This window comes from Manis javanica, chromosome 5, assembly GCF_040802235.1.
Source record: "Manis javanica isolate MJ-LG chromosome 5, MJ_LKY, whole genome shotgun sequence".
NCBI classification, from domain to species: domain Eukaryota; kingdom Metazoa; phylum Chordata; class Mammalia; order Pholidota; family Manidae; genus Manis; species Manis javanica.
Genome location: NC_133160.1, coordinates 103,661,053 through 103,675,572, shown reverse-complemented (window position 1 = coordinate 103,675,572; position 14,520 = coordinate 103,661,053). Strand labels below are relative to the sequence as shown.

At 36.4% G+C, this 14,520-nt stretch overlaps 1 protein-coding gene across 8 annotated transcripts in view; it reads right to left on the bottom strand.

Annotated features, from left to right (window-relative positions):
* Positions 1 to 14,520, bottom strand: part of MAPK10 (mitogen-activated protein kinase 10) — a 321,575-nt gene that overhangs the window by 13,228 nt on the left and 293,827 nt on the right. The window lies entirely within an intron of this gene.

Below are 14,520 nucleotides of genomic sequence, written 5' to 3'. Positions count from 1 at the left end.
CATGTATGAGGAGGTGCTGGGGAAGCCTATGGTGGGACCCGGGTCTCTGGGGCCCTTCCTGCAGCTCTGGGGAAGAGGGAGCCTGGGGCTGGAGGCCATCTGTCTAGGCCTGATATTTTCCACGTCCATAGGCCCGCTGACTAATTTAGGCCTCAGGCTAAAATGAACTAGACCCTGACAGGATTTCACAGGAAGCAGCCAGGGCTGGCAAGGAAGAGTCCTGACAAAGATCACTGGGTAAGGAGGCAGGTGTATGCATGGGTAAAGCTGCAGAAGGCCCAGGCTAGTCTCATGGAGCCTGGGGGCCAGCCAGCTTGGAGCCTCCCCCTGCAGGCAATTTGGTAGGGAAGCAACAAGGTCACACTGGTGTTTCAAAAGAGTTCTCTGCCTCAGAGTGGAGACTCACAGAGGGAGGCCAGAGACGAGAATGTCATGGTAGCCCTGAGTAAGACCCAGTGCCTGGCCCCGGGCTGACGCCATGGGGCAGAGAGGGCCACCAGTGGACCCAGAGGGAGTAAGGAGGGCTCTCAGGGGTCTGCCCCAGGAGAACCGGTGGCAAATGGTCTCATTCCTGAGATGGAGACTCTGGGAGGAGGTGGTAAAAAAAAAAAAAAGTTGGCCTTTATTTTTGTGTATGGTGTAAGACTGTGGTGCAGTTTTATCCTTTTGCATGTAGCTGTCCAGTTTTCCCAACAGCATTTACTGAAGAGAACATCTTTTCCCTGTTACATATTCTTTTGCCTCTGTCATATATTAACTGATCACATAAGCATGTGTTTATTTCTGGTTTCTGTTCTGTTCTGTGGATTCATGTGTCTATTTTTGTGCTACCACAAGGCTGTTTTGATTGCATACACAAAAATAAACTCAAAATGGATTAAAGGCCTAAATATAAAACCTGACACCAGAAAACTCCTAAAAGATAACATAGGCAGTAAGCTCTTGAACACTGGCATTAACAATTTTGTTTCTGCCTATATCTCCCCAGGCAAGGGAAACAAAAGCAAAAATGAACAAGTAGAATACCAAAACCAGGAAAAGACCCCATCAAAAAAGAAAATTACAGAACAATATCCCTGATGAATGTAGATGCAAAAATACACAACAAAATATTAGCAAACCAAATTCAAAATAAATCAAAAGGATCATATACCATGACCAAGTAGGATTCATCCCAGGGTTGCAAGGATGGTACAACATTGGAAAATCCATCAACATCATCCACCACAACAAAAAGGACAAAAACCACATGATCATCTCCATAGATGCTGAAAAAGTATTCAACAAAATTCAACATCCATTCATGATAAAAACTCTCAGTAAAATGGGTATTGAGGGCAAGTACCTCAACATAATAAAGACCATATATGATAAACTCACAGCTAACATCATACTGAACAGCAAGAAGCTGAAAGCTTTTCCTCTGAGATCGGGAACAAGACTGGGATGCCCACTCTCCCCACTGTTATTTAACATAGTACTGGAGGTCCTAGCCAGAGCAATCAGACAAAACAAAGAAATACAAGGAATCCAGATTGGTAAAGAAGAAGTTAAACTGTCACTATTTGCAGATGACATGATATTGTACATAAAAAATCCTAAAGACTCCAATTCCAAAACTACTAGAACTAATATAGGAATTCAGCAAAGTTGCAGGATACAAAATTAACACACAGAAATCTGTGGCTTTCCTATATACTAACAGTGAACCAATAGAAAGAGAAATCAGGAAAACAATTCCATTCACAATTGTATCAAAAATAATAAAATACCTAGGAATAAACCTAACCAAAGAAGTGAAAGACCTATACCCTGAAAACTATAAAACACTCTTAAGAGAAATTAAAGAGGTCACTAACAAATGGAAGCTCATCCCATGCTCCTGGCTAGGAGGAATTAATATCGTCAAAATGGCCATCCTGCCCAAAGCAATATATAGATTTGATGCAATCCCTATCAAATTACCAACAACATTCTTCAACAAACTGGAACAAATAGTTCAAAAATTCATCTGGAAACACCAAAGACCCCGAATAGCCAAAGCAATCCTGAGAAGGAAGAATAAAGTGGGGGGGTATCTCACTCCCCAATTTCAAGCTCTACTACAAATTCACAGTAATCAAGACAATTTGGTACTGGCACAAGAAAAGAGCCACAGACCAGTGGAACAGAATAGAGACTCCAGACATTAACCCAAACATATATGGTCAATTAATATTCGATAAAGGAGCCATGGGCATACAATGGGGAAATGACAGTCTCTTCAACGGATGGTGCTGGCAGAACTGGACAGCTACATGTAAGACAATGAAACTGGATCACTGTCTAACCCCATACACAAAAGTAAATTCAAAATGGATCAAAGACCTGAATGTAAGTTATGAAACCATAAAACTCTGAGAAAAAAACACAGGCAAAAATCTCTTGGACATAAACATGAGCAACATCTTCGTGAACATATCTCCCCAGGCAAGGAAAACAAAAGCAAAAATGAATAAGTGGGACTACATCAAGCTAAAAAGCTTCTGTACAACAAAGGACACTATCCATAGAACAAAAAGGTACCCTACAGTATGGGAGAATATATTCGTAAATGACAGATCCGATAAAGGCTTGACATCCAAAATATATAAAGAGCTCACACACCTCAACAAACAAAAAGCAAATAATCCAATTAAAAAATGGGCAGAGGAGCTGAACAGACAGTTCTCCAAAGAAGAAATTCAGATGGCCAACAGACACATGAAAAGATGCTACACATCGCTAGTCATCAGAGAAATGCAAATTAAAACCACAATGAGGTATCACCTCACACCAGGAAGGATGGTTACCATTCAAAATACAAACAACAACAAATGTTGGTGAGGTTGTGGAGAAAGGGGAACCCTCCTACACTGCTGGTGGGAATGTAAATTAGTTCAACCATTGTGGAAAGCAGTATGGAGGTTCCTCATAAAGCTCAAAATAAAAATACCATTTGACCCAGGAATTCCACTTCCAAGAATTTACCCTAAGAATGCAGCACTCCAGTTTGAAAAAGACAGATGCACCCCTATGTTTATTGCAGCACTATTTACAATAGCCAAGAAATGGAAGCAACCTAAGTGTCTATCAGTAGATGAATGGATAAAGAAGAGGTGGTACATATACACAATGGAATATTATTCAGCCATAAGAAGAAAACAAATCCTACTATTTGCAACAACATGGATGGAGCTAGAGGGTATTATGCTCAGTGAAATAAGCCAAGTGGAGAAAGACAAATACCAAATGATTTCACTCATCTGTGGAGTATAAGAACAAAGAAAAACTGAAGGAACAAAACAGCAGCAGAATCACAGAACCCAAGAATGGACTAACAGTTACCAAAGGGAACGGGACTGGGGAGAATGGGAGGGAAGGGAGGGATAAGGGTGGGGAAGAAGAAAGGGGGTATTACGATTAGCATGTATAATGTGAGGGGGCACGGGGAGGGCTGTGCAACACAGAGAAGACAAGTAGTGATTCTACAACATCTTACTACACTGATGGACAGTGACTGTAATGGGGTTTGTGGGGGGGACTTTGTGAAGGGGGGACCCTAGTAAACATAATGTTCTTCATGTAATTGTAGATTAATGATAACAAAAAAAAACCTATGTTCACACAAAAATCTGCACCCAAATGTTAAAAAAAAAAAAAAATGAACAAGTAGGACTATATCAAACTAAAGAGTTTCTGCACAGCAAAGGAAACTAGCAACAAAACAAAAGGCAACCCGATGAATGGGAGAACTATTTGCAAATGATATATCTGATAAGGGATGAATATCCAAAATATATAAAGAATTCATGCAAAACTTAACACCAAAAAAACAAGTAATCTGATTTTAAAAGGGCAGAGGACCTGAATAGACAGTTTTCCAAAGAAGACATATGGATGCCAACAGACATGTGAAAGATGCTTAACATCATTAATTACCAGGGAAATGCAAATCAAAACCACTATGAGATATCACCTCAACACTAGTCAGAATGTCTAGTATTAAAAGGACAAAAAATAAATGTTGCTGCAGATGAGGAGAAAAGGGGCCCCCCATGCACTGTTGGTGGGAATGTAAATTGATTCAGCCATTATGAAAAACAGTATGGAGGTTTCTCAAAAAATTTAATAGAAATACCACATAACCCAGTAATTCCACTTCTAGGTATCTACCTGAAAAAAAGAAAATCCCTAATTCATAGATATATACACCCCTATGTTTACTACAGCATTATTTACAATAGACAAGATATGGAAGCAACTGAAGTATCCGTAAATGGGTGAATGGATGAAGATGTGGTACATACACACAGGGAATACTATTCAGCCATAAAAAAGGAATGAAATCTTGACATTCTGCAACCACATGGGTAGACCAAGAGGGTATTATGCTAAAGAGTAAGTCAGAGAAAGGCAAATATTGTGTAATTTCACTTAGAGGTGGGACCTAAAAAAAAAAATGAAACAAATGAACAAACAAACAAGACAGTAATAGACTCACAAATACAGAGAATAAACTGGTGGTTGCCAAAGGGAAGGAGGGTGATGTGATGAGTGAAATAAATGAAGGGTACAGAGAGGCAGAGACTTGCAATGTTATTCCAATTATAAAGTAAGTAAGTCACAGATACGAAAAGTACATCATTAGTATCTTTGTATGGTCTAGTATCTTTGTACGGTGACAGATGGTAACTTCACTTACTGTGATGAGTATTTTGTAATGAATATAATTGTCAAATTACTATGTTGTAGACCTGAAACCAATATAATAATGTATATCAGCTATGCTTTAATTTAATAAAATCAATTGGCCATAAATATAAGGGTTTATTTCTGGACCCTCAATTCTATTTCATTGATCTATTAATGTATCTTTGTGCAAATACCACACTGTCTTGAATATTGCAGCTTTGTGGTAAGTTTAGAAATCAAAAAATGTGAACCCATCAACTATGTTCTTTGTCAAGATTGTTTTGTTTATTCTGTATCCCTTGCATTTCCATGTGAATTTTTAGAACAGCTTATCAAGTTCAGCAAAAAAGGCAGCTGTGATTTTGACAAGTATTCTCTTAAACTGTCAATCAATTTGGAGAGTTTTATCATCTTAGCAGCTTTAAATTTTCTAATCAGTGAACAGTGGAATGTCTTTCCATTTACTTAATCTCTTTTAAGAATGCTTTTGTAGTTTTCTGAATAAAAAGTTGGCACTTCTTGTTAAATTTATTTGTAAGTACTTTCTATTCATTGCTAAGTTCTAGAAATACAACTGATTTAATGAATAGAAAGTCTCAGTGTCAGTGGATTTGAAACTGAATAGATCAAATAATGACATACATCTTATGAGTATTGTAATTAATCAAAATGCCTGTTTAACCAGGAAGATATTTACCAACATGTTTTATTTAAATTATGACAAAATATTTTTAAAAACACGGAGCAGAATTGACATTCTAAGTTGACTCGAAGATGATGAAATAAAGACTTGAAGGGCTATCAATTCAAAACCTTGTATTTTTGTTTTTCTGAAGCATTCATTTCCCTGTAGTCCAGTCATAAAGCAAAAAAGCTAGTTTTTAGAACAGATCCAGAGATGGGTGTTGGTTGGTTGAGAGTGACAGAAAAAAATAGGGGTTGAGGGAGTGGAGTGAGTAGAATGCATCTATGGAGAGAATACGTACTTCAGTCAAAGGCTTAGAGAAAAGGAAGAAGGGTCTAATGAACTGTGAGAATGTGGAATAGGCATTGCTGACATACGCGAAGGACTTGCAGTATCAATGCTGAAGCCCACAAGAAGATATAGCTAGGATATAGGAGAGAGACCTTTAATTTAAAAAGTAGTGTTCAGCATGCAACCTTTTTTAAATACATGGGAAAAAATGTAATTATCTAGAGTGTGTAAGAAAAAAATATATGCAACACATAATAAGATATATTCACTATGTTGTAATAGTGCATATGCATACATCTAGAAGTTTGGTGAATCAAGAAGGAAAGACTCTGTTTATCATAGTTTCAAGATGATTAGTAATCCCTGGAGAAATAAAATAATGGGAAAACTGGCTTACAGAAATAGTTTTCCCAATCTATGTGGGACTTATGCTAGTTTTACCTCCTGAAATTATACAGTTTAGTTCAATTTGGCACAAATATCATGAGATTTTTCCTAAATATTCTAGAAATAATTATGGATGATCCTGACAATATGAGTCATGTTTTTTTGTTGTATACTCTTTAAATTCAACATTCTTTTAATCTACCTCAGGAAAAAACAAAATTTTTTAATGACGAATGTCTGAAAGATGAGAGTACATAATTAAAATGGAATGAGGTGGATAACATGGCTCTCCTTCAGAATTTTACTAGAAACATACCCCAAAGCACTTGGTCTTAGGCCTTAAAAAGTATAGAAATGGAGAGCAAGGTTCTTTGCAGCAAAATTACTTTGCAAAATACTGAAGTAAGTCAGAGGTGGCTACTGCTCAGGGAAAATAAATTAGTACACAGAGGAATGAAGACTAAGTAAAAGAGTGAATATCAAATGTGTGTGACCATACATACCTAAAAAAAAGACTAATAAATTATATTTTTCACACAAATACATTTGTTACTGAAAATTCAGTTCTGCATATTGGTTTGCATGAGTTTTAAAGGGAGTCTGACATCTAGGTTAAAAATAAATGGAATCCTAAATGGTGTTATATAGTAGATCCTTCCCTCTGGCAAGAGAATTTTCATAAAGAAATAGTATTTTCTCTTATTTCCAAAAAGAATGTAGCTCTAGTAAGGTATATGGTAGCAACTGTTGGTTTACATTATTAATTGCAAGTAAAAAATAAGCTACCTTGTTAAACATTGAATTCAACATTGAAGATAGTATATATCTGAATATGTTTTATACTCAGTTGAAATCTGTAATAGTCTGATCAGATGGTTTTATTAATGTGTGAGTGGTTGATTATACCACAACTGAATACCTACTCCTTCTGTGGTTAAAAAGATGATTACTTTTTATATTGTATGTATTATCTGAGGTGTGAGGCTCTCTCATTTAGTTATAAATTTTTAAAAGAAAAATATGTAGTAATTCCTGACTTGATAAATATGACTTTATTTTTAAGCTAATGATTCCAAATTTTTATTATTTAGGAGATAACCTGTTGAAAATACCATACTAATGAATATAAAACTTGCACACAGTTAGGATCTTTCTCTGTAGGAGTCAAGATGAAAGTGGCTTATGTAAAAGCAAAGCTATGGTCCAGTGGTTGAAAAGAAAAAATAAAAGGAAGTGACCTTCCTTTCAAAGTATTAGGTGACTATTGATAGCACTGAAACAACTGTCTGAGGTGCCAGATATGTGCAGAGATGTATTTATAATTTTACCACTTCAAAACTGCTTTTTGATCACTAGAGATTAATGAAAACATTGAACATTTATGAGAAAAATTAAATTGCTTTACAAGAAAACAAATAAATAAATAATGACCAAATAACCAGTTGGAAAGTTTTAAAATAAAGTTTTGGCATAATGCAAAGCTAAAAGTATTTAAAAGTAACTCGAGACAATAGTCCTGGCTTCTCTTGGGGTGGGATCTTTCTTCTTTCCTGCTGGGACTTGATTATATGGATCATGGTGAAAGCTGAGTAGTGATTCAAACAAGGGAGAGATAGGACTTAGCAGAGATAAAGCTTCCTTACAGGAACAAAATTTGATGTTTACAAATAAACACAAATTCACAATGATGGCAGCTAGGGCAATTATACCAAGAACACGGAGAAAATTTCCCCAGAAAGACAGAAATTTACATCTACAAATAATATTGGAGGAAGGTAGCAAAAGCTGGCATAGCTTTTAACAAACTCATCACATACAGGGGCTCATGATGCAGGTTATGCTTATGAAATACCCAGCACACCTACTGCACCTGTTTTAATGACCAGCATATTTTCAACACACTTTTGGAACAGTCAAAGTGTTATGCCATAGGAGTCAGCCTGTTACAATATATAGTTTTGCTACATGATTATCTCGTGCTTTTGTTCCCCTTGCTTCTTTTTACTTCTTTTTGCACTTGTTCATTTCTCCTATCTTCCTCAGTCTCTCCTGCCCAGCCCAGGGTAAGTACTCCATTCAGCCAACAGTAAGTATCTTTTGTGTATTCTTCCTGGTGGTTCTGTGAAGGAAAGTGAATTCCTCTCTGCTGTAACACTGGTGAGACTGTCACTGTTTTGGCTCAGGGAAATCGCTGTGTCTCAGTTGTCTTTGCCCTCTTTTGTCCCCCAGCTGGCTCTCTGGGATCCTCACCTACTTTGTTCCTTATTTTTTTTATAGCACAAATTCATGAAGAGAGAATGAATGCTTCTCTTCTAATGCTGCCTCTATAAAATTCCCATTACCTCTGCTTCTTGTATGGGAAGGGGTCCTCTCTAGATAGTACTGAGGTGGGAGAATCATGTATACTGTCTAGTAAATTGCTGGAGTGGCTGGTTTTTAGTGGCTTCTGAGAGCCAATTATTAGCATCTCTTTCCAAATCTGCCTCCATTCATGTCACATCAGTATCTTGAGATTGGTCACAGTGAGAATATTTACAACACAGAAATTGGTAAATGCTATAATCAGTCCTTTTCTAAAAAAGAGGTGGTTATTAAATATTAACCAGTCCCCAGTTATACGGGAAAAATCTTTGTTTCTGTTGCACTATAATGAATGCCTTCTTGACTGTAGCCACTTCTGACTTTACTGGATGTTCTCTTCAAGTCTGTTTTCATATAAGTAATAAATAAACTCTGTGAACCATGAAACTAAACAGAAATAAAATGATTAGGACATTGGCCTTTGCTTCAAGTTGTTAATTTGATGCCAAACAGTTTGTGAAAATGTCTTAAACAGAATTAAACTGAAGCGAACTGGTTATAATTTGCCCAGGATATTGCAATATCATAAATATACCTTCTTTCTTTATTGTTTTCAGAGAAAGTAGTAGAGATATCCATTAAAAATGGTTTGTGTGGAATCTAAAAAATAAAATAAGTAAACTAACCAGCAAACTAGAAATAAACTCATAAATACAAAGAACAAGCTGGTGGTTGCTAGAGGAGAAGGATAGCAGGATGGGCAAAACAGGTGAAGGGAACAAAGCGGTAAAACTTCCATTTACAAAATAAACATGTGGCAGGAATGGCTGGTCCAGCATAGGGAATGTAGTCAGTAATGTAATGGCTTTGTATGATGACAGATGCTAACTCCATGTCATGGCGAACTTTTGTAATAATTGTATTCTAATTGCTTAATCACTATCTTGTGCACTGAAACTAATCTTGTATGTCAACTACAATTAAAAAAATAATAATAAAAAAGAATGTGTTGTCATCAATAATTACAAATTTTTGTCAAAATATTAAAAGTAACTGAAAATGCTAATAGGATTGCAAACTAGCTACTTTCAATTTTACTCAAAAAAAGAGAAATTTAGGTTTCATGGAAAGAACAAATTTGTGCTAATGAAAATTTATCAGCTAGAAGTTATGTAGCTAAAAGGAACTCTTTACTTCAAGGAAAATGTTGCTCTGCTTTTTAAAAGGAATTCTCTTCCTGACTCATCCAAATACAAAAAAGCAAACAGAGAATTAGAATAAATACCAGAATGAAGCAAAGAAACAAAAATCACTGATGTTTTCCCTTCTCTTTCCCAAGATCTTGAGGCTTAACTTGCTTGGGGCTGAGTTTTTTAAATAAAAAAGTAAAGTTATTGTACTAGATCAGTGACTTTAATTAGGAAAGATATTCTGGTGGTGAACATGGATGGTATGGGGGGAAGGCTGTACATTAAAATCCCCTGTGGAGCTTTATCCTCCATTTAGAACCTCTGCCTTTCCTGATGCTAAGCATCCTTATCTTGGTGAGTCACTATTATTTATGGGAGGTTTACTTCTCAGGTGGAATGGGAATGGTGGACAGACTGAGAATATTTGGATTACATGATCTCCTTTACTTGTTCTAGCTCTGACATTCAATAACAAACGCTTTCAGAAGAAAATTACTTTCTATTCATGGACTGCTATTCACTCAGCAGCCTTTATGAATCAATTCAGAAAGCAAGCAACCATGATATTCTTGAAAATAAATCACTGTGCAAGTGAAATCAGATAGCAGAAAAGAGCAGAATTATTTCTTTAGAGATGAATCTAAAGTTTAGATTTATTTCTTATTGATATATAACAATTCCATCAATAAATTTCAAACCTATGTACTATTCTACATAGGAATATTTAACTTCCTATTTACATTTTAAAAGCATCACTAAAACATGGCTTTGGGTATTAGAACAATTTTGTCACTGAGAAGAAACTGCTTTCACCTATTTCCTTGCTGCTGTATTCCCAGTGTTGCCATGACTGAAAAATAAAGGATGTTGTAATATTACTTCATCCTAGCTACTTATAGAATAAAATATGATATACAAACATTAATGAGAAAAGATGAATATAATAAAGATGCAAAAAAGCTGAATTTTCAAAGGTTTTTTTTAGTAATGCTTTTTCTTTCCAACATAGTTTAATGCATATATATCACACACATAACAAACACAGACACTTATACACACACACACACACACAGAGGTATGCTAAAAATTCAACAATTGGCTCTCCAGGGGAAAAAAGTACCCTGATTTGTATTTAGTCAATTTCCATTTCTTAAATCCTGCATGGTGCACTTCAAGCTATCAGCATGAGGGCAACAGACTCATACTTGGGAGAGATGTGCACAACTGGCTCTCGTGAGCTGGTACTCAGCTCCAGCTGCATCCAGCCTATGCTTCTACCTGAAGCATACAAAGATATCATGCATAACTATGCTATATAATATATAGTATACATATGACTTCTTGAAATTAAGCCATGAATATTTTTCTTTAAAGTCATATAATGATGATTGAATCCACAGTCATTTAACTCTCAATTGGTTAAACCAGTCAACAATAATTTAGGTCATGTGTATAAGGCAGATAACTCATGACTGTTACAGGTAGTTCTAATGGTTAAAAAATGGTTTGGCCTTCTCACGTACAGGCAAGCCTATGCAGCATATTTCAGAATTAATCATTAACACACTAAAATAAACTGACCTGCAAAAAAATTTAGGGACATACATTCCCCAAAATGAATAAATCAAATAACCACGTGGAAGCAGCAAAGTCATCTGAAGCATGAGCGAATGCCCACAGCAGCGAATCGCATACTTGACTCTTGGCTCATTTACCTTCATGGTGATTGATAGGGTGACTCAATATTTACTGGCCTATGAATGCACTGAACTGTGTACTGTATTAAAGCTATGATCCTGTCTTGAATTATGTCTTTGGAATAGCCTCATGCTGAATGAGGACCTGAGCAGCAATTTTCAAATTAATAAATATTTATCAAGCTACTATTATGAGGAGCAAGGCACAGCACTTAGACGCTATATGGTCCACAAAGATGAATACATAGTCTTTCTTCTCAATGAATTTAAAATCAATAAGGAGTAATATTTTAAATGCAGGGACTAGTAGGACCTATAGAAAGGAAAGATCCTATTCATTGGGAAGATATGAAAAGTCTTCTGGGACAATGTGAAAATAATTTGGGACAAGATAAGAGAACACTTGAGAATAATTTGATAAGAAAACACTTTAGAATGGAATGCTCCAAGAGGTCAAGGAAGAGAGTGGTAATGTAGGACCCTAGAGGGGTTTAACATGAGAGGTAGAAAAACTTGTGATGTGTCATTACAGAGGGCCTTCAGTGTCAGGAAGAAGTTAGGCTTACAGTGTAAGTGATGCAAAGCCATCGGAGAGTGCTGGTCAGTAGAATTCTTGAACAAACCTATACTTTTGAAAGATCAATTTGGCAGAGACTGAGGTCAGGAAATCAGAAAAATTTCAATCATAGTGGTGTTAATGGGAAGGAAACAGATGTATGACTTGTAGCTAGCAAAACTTTTAGGAGGAAAAGTGACCATCAGTGATAATCTAAATATGGAGTAAAAGATCAGTTGGGGATTTCAGGCTCGGAGGCTGGGAAAAAAGAGCTGGCAGTAACAGGAATAGGAAAGTAGAGGGAAAAATTTACTGTTGGAGTGGATCTAAATAGAGTGGTATGTTTGATTTTAAACAAATTGAATCCAAATTGGCAGCTATCTCATACATCCTGGCCCAATATTCTGATTTCTCTAAGGCTAAGTCATATTCATCATTAAATAATTCAGTGGAATGCATTTATTTTTTAGTCCTTCCAAAAATAACAAACTGCTATATAAACTAGTCTTTGGCTTTATTCCCCTTAAATGTACTTGCAAACATAGAAGGATTTACTTGGTCTAGACCTTAGTCCACCCATGCATAGCATGCAGAAATTGTATATGTCAGGAAAACTATCCAACACTTGGGATTAGGGCAAAAAAAAAAAAAAATGACTATGCAACCTTTTAATATCAAGCTTCAGCATTTTCTACCAAGTCCACCTGAGAGTCATCAGGCTGTTTTATAGAACATAACTTTGACTTAATATTCTCAACTGATTAGGATCCAGATGTTTTACAACACTATAAACTAGAAGAAAACTGATAAAGTAAAACCATGTTTTATTCTGCCTTTTGAAAAGGTAACCACAAAGTTAGGTTGAGCTGCCCTGTAGGACATTTACAAGTTTTTATTTACCTTAGTGACTTTATTTCAGCATTCTTTCTTCCACAGATTACAGAAACCCTAATTTCTCATATCTTCACTGAACTACCTTTGCCATTCTGCCAATTTCCTCATTTATGTGTTAAAAGAAACTTCTATAGGTACTCACTTTGTTTTTGCATAGGAATTATGCCTTAATTGTATACAAACTTTGTTCCTTTACCAAATATTTAAACTTTTCTTCATATGGCAGACCACTCCCTTTAATGGCTAGTTGATCTCATGTACACCATCCCCAGCCCCATTTTGCCTTCCCTGAGCTGTACAGGTTTTCATAAAATGAATCATGGGAACAAGATTTTTGTAGAAGTTTCGTGAGAAGTACTGAAAAGAGAATAGTGGATTTTATATCATCGCAGATTAGCTGTTGTGGAGACCTGGTTGGGTTGAGGGAAAATGGAGGTGAAAAAAGAGCATGATGGGGAGTCCTAAGGTAGGCGGCATGTTTCTGAGCTCTTTGAAAAAAGAAAAGGGTGTGAATTAATGATAATTTGAGCTAAAGATGACTAGAAGAGACTCTGCTAAAACTTGTCCAGCCAAATATGATACCAGGCCACCCTTCACTGTAATCTGATATTTCAGCTTCTAAATTATTACAGGAAAATATGTTCTGGCCATTACGGGAACTCTTACGATGAGGAGTATTTCTGCCTGGGCAGATGGCATCCTGAGGCTGCTGGGTGCGGTCTGGGGGCTCTCTGACCAGCAGCAGACAGAGCATGCCGCTAAGTCAGAAGCAGCTTCTGCAGACTTGAGTGGGTCTGTATGCCGGGATGAATAAGAAGGGCAGGCAGACAATCCCAATGATTCCCCTAAGCCTCTTTAAGGAAAGAAAAAACTTGGGATAGAATTGAACATTTCTCCGAGTCTAGAGGTGAGAAAACATGTCATAACTGAACTGTGTCTGTTTGGGGGCCATGGCGGTTGTGGGTGCAAACAAATTATTCAAAAAGCACTATCGTATGAAGAACTGGTTTATGTATCCTACATCTTTTCCCCTGCAACTGTTTAAAGTGCATGGGAAAAAACTGTTAATCAGATGCAGGACACCACATTCATTTTCCTCCTAACTAATCATGTGTAGCCTACATTCTTGCCAGCATAAGTTCAGTATAGTTTAAAGCTGAAGATAAGCCATGACATTTTCTAAAACTCTTTATACATTCTATTTATATTCAGAATGTAGGTCTTAATAAAAACATATAAGCATTAATAAGCATAAGTAAGTTATCTCAAATAATCCTAAAGCACATTACTAGGATTAGCAAGATATATACATGTATGTACAAATGTGTGTTAGATTCTGTAGATCACAGACTGAAAGATTTTCCATGCTGATTTTAAAGCCCTTCTTGATTGATGCTTCAACTACTGTCACACCAACCTTGGAAAGAGTTCAGTGGAGTGAGTGAGCTCAGAGATTTTGGCTGGAGGGATTCCTTACCTCTACGTTGACTTGCTGGTTGAGAGGGCATTCTGACTCCTCATTTTGATGAGGATAAGTTACCCTTTAACCAGCCCATGTTAACATTTCCTCAAGATTCACCATTATCTTAAACTAGTTGTGAAAGAACTGAAGTGCTAGGTCATCACAATTAGAATAATCAGAATGAATGCCACACTGAATATCAAAAGGAATAAAACTAAAATCATTAGATCTAGTTATGTGATATTTGTTCATATGCTTTATAAGCAGTATTATTGGCCACAATCCCTCTTCCAGGCCTAGAAGAATACACAAGTACTGGTTCATAGGTTATTCACTGAGAGTGA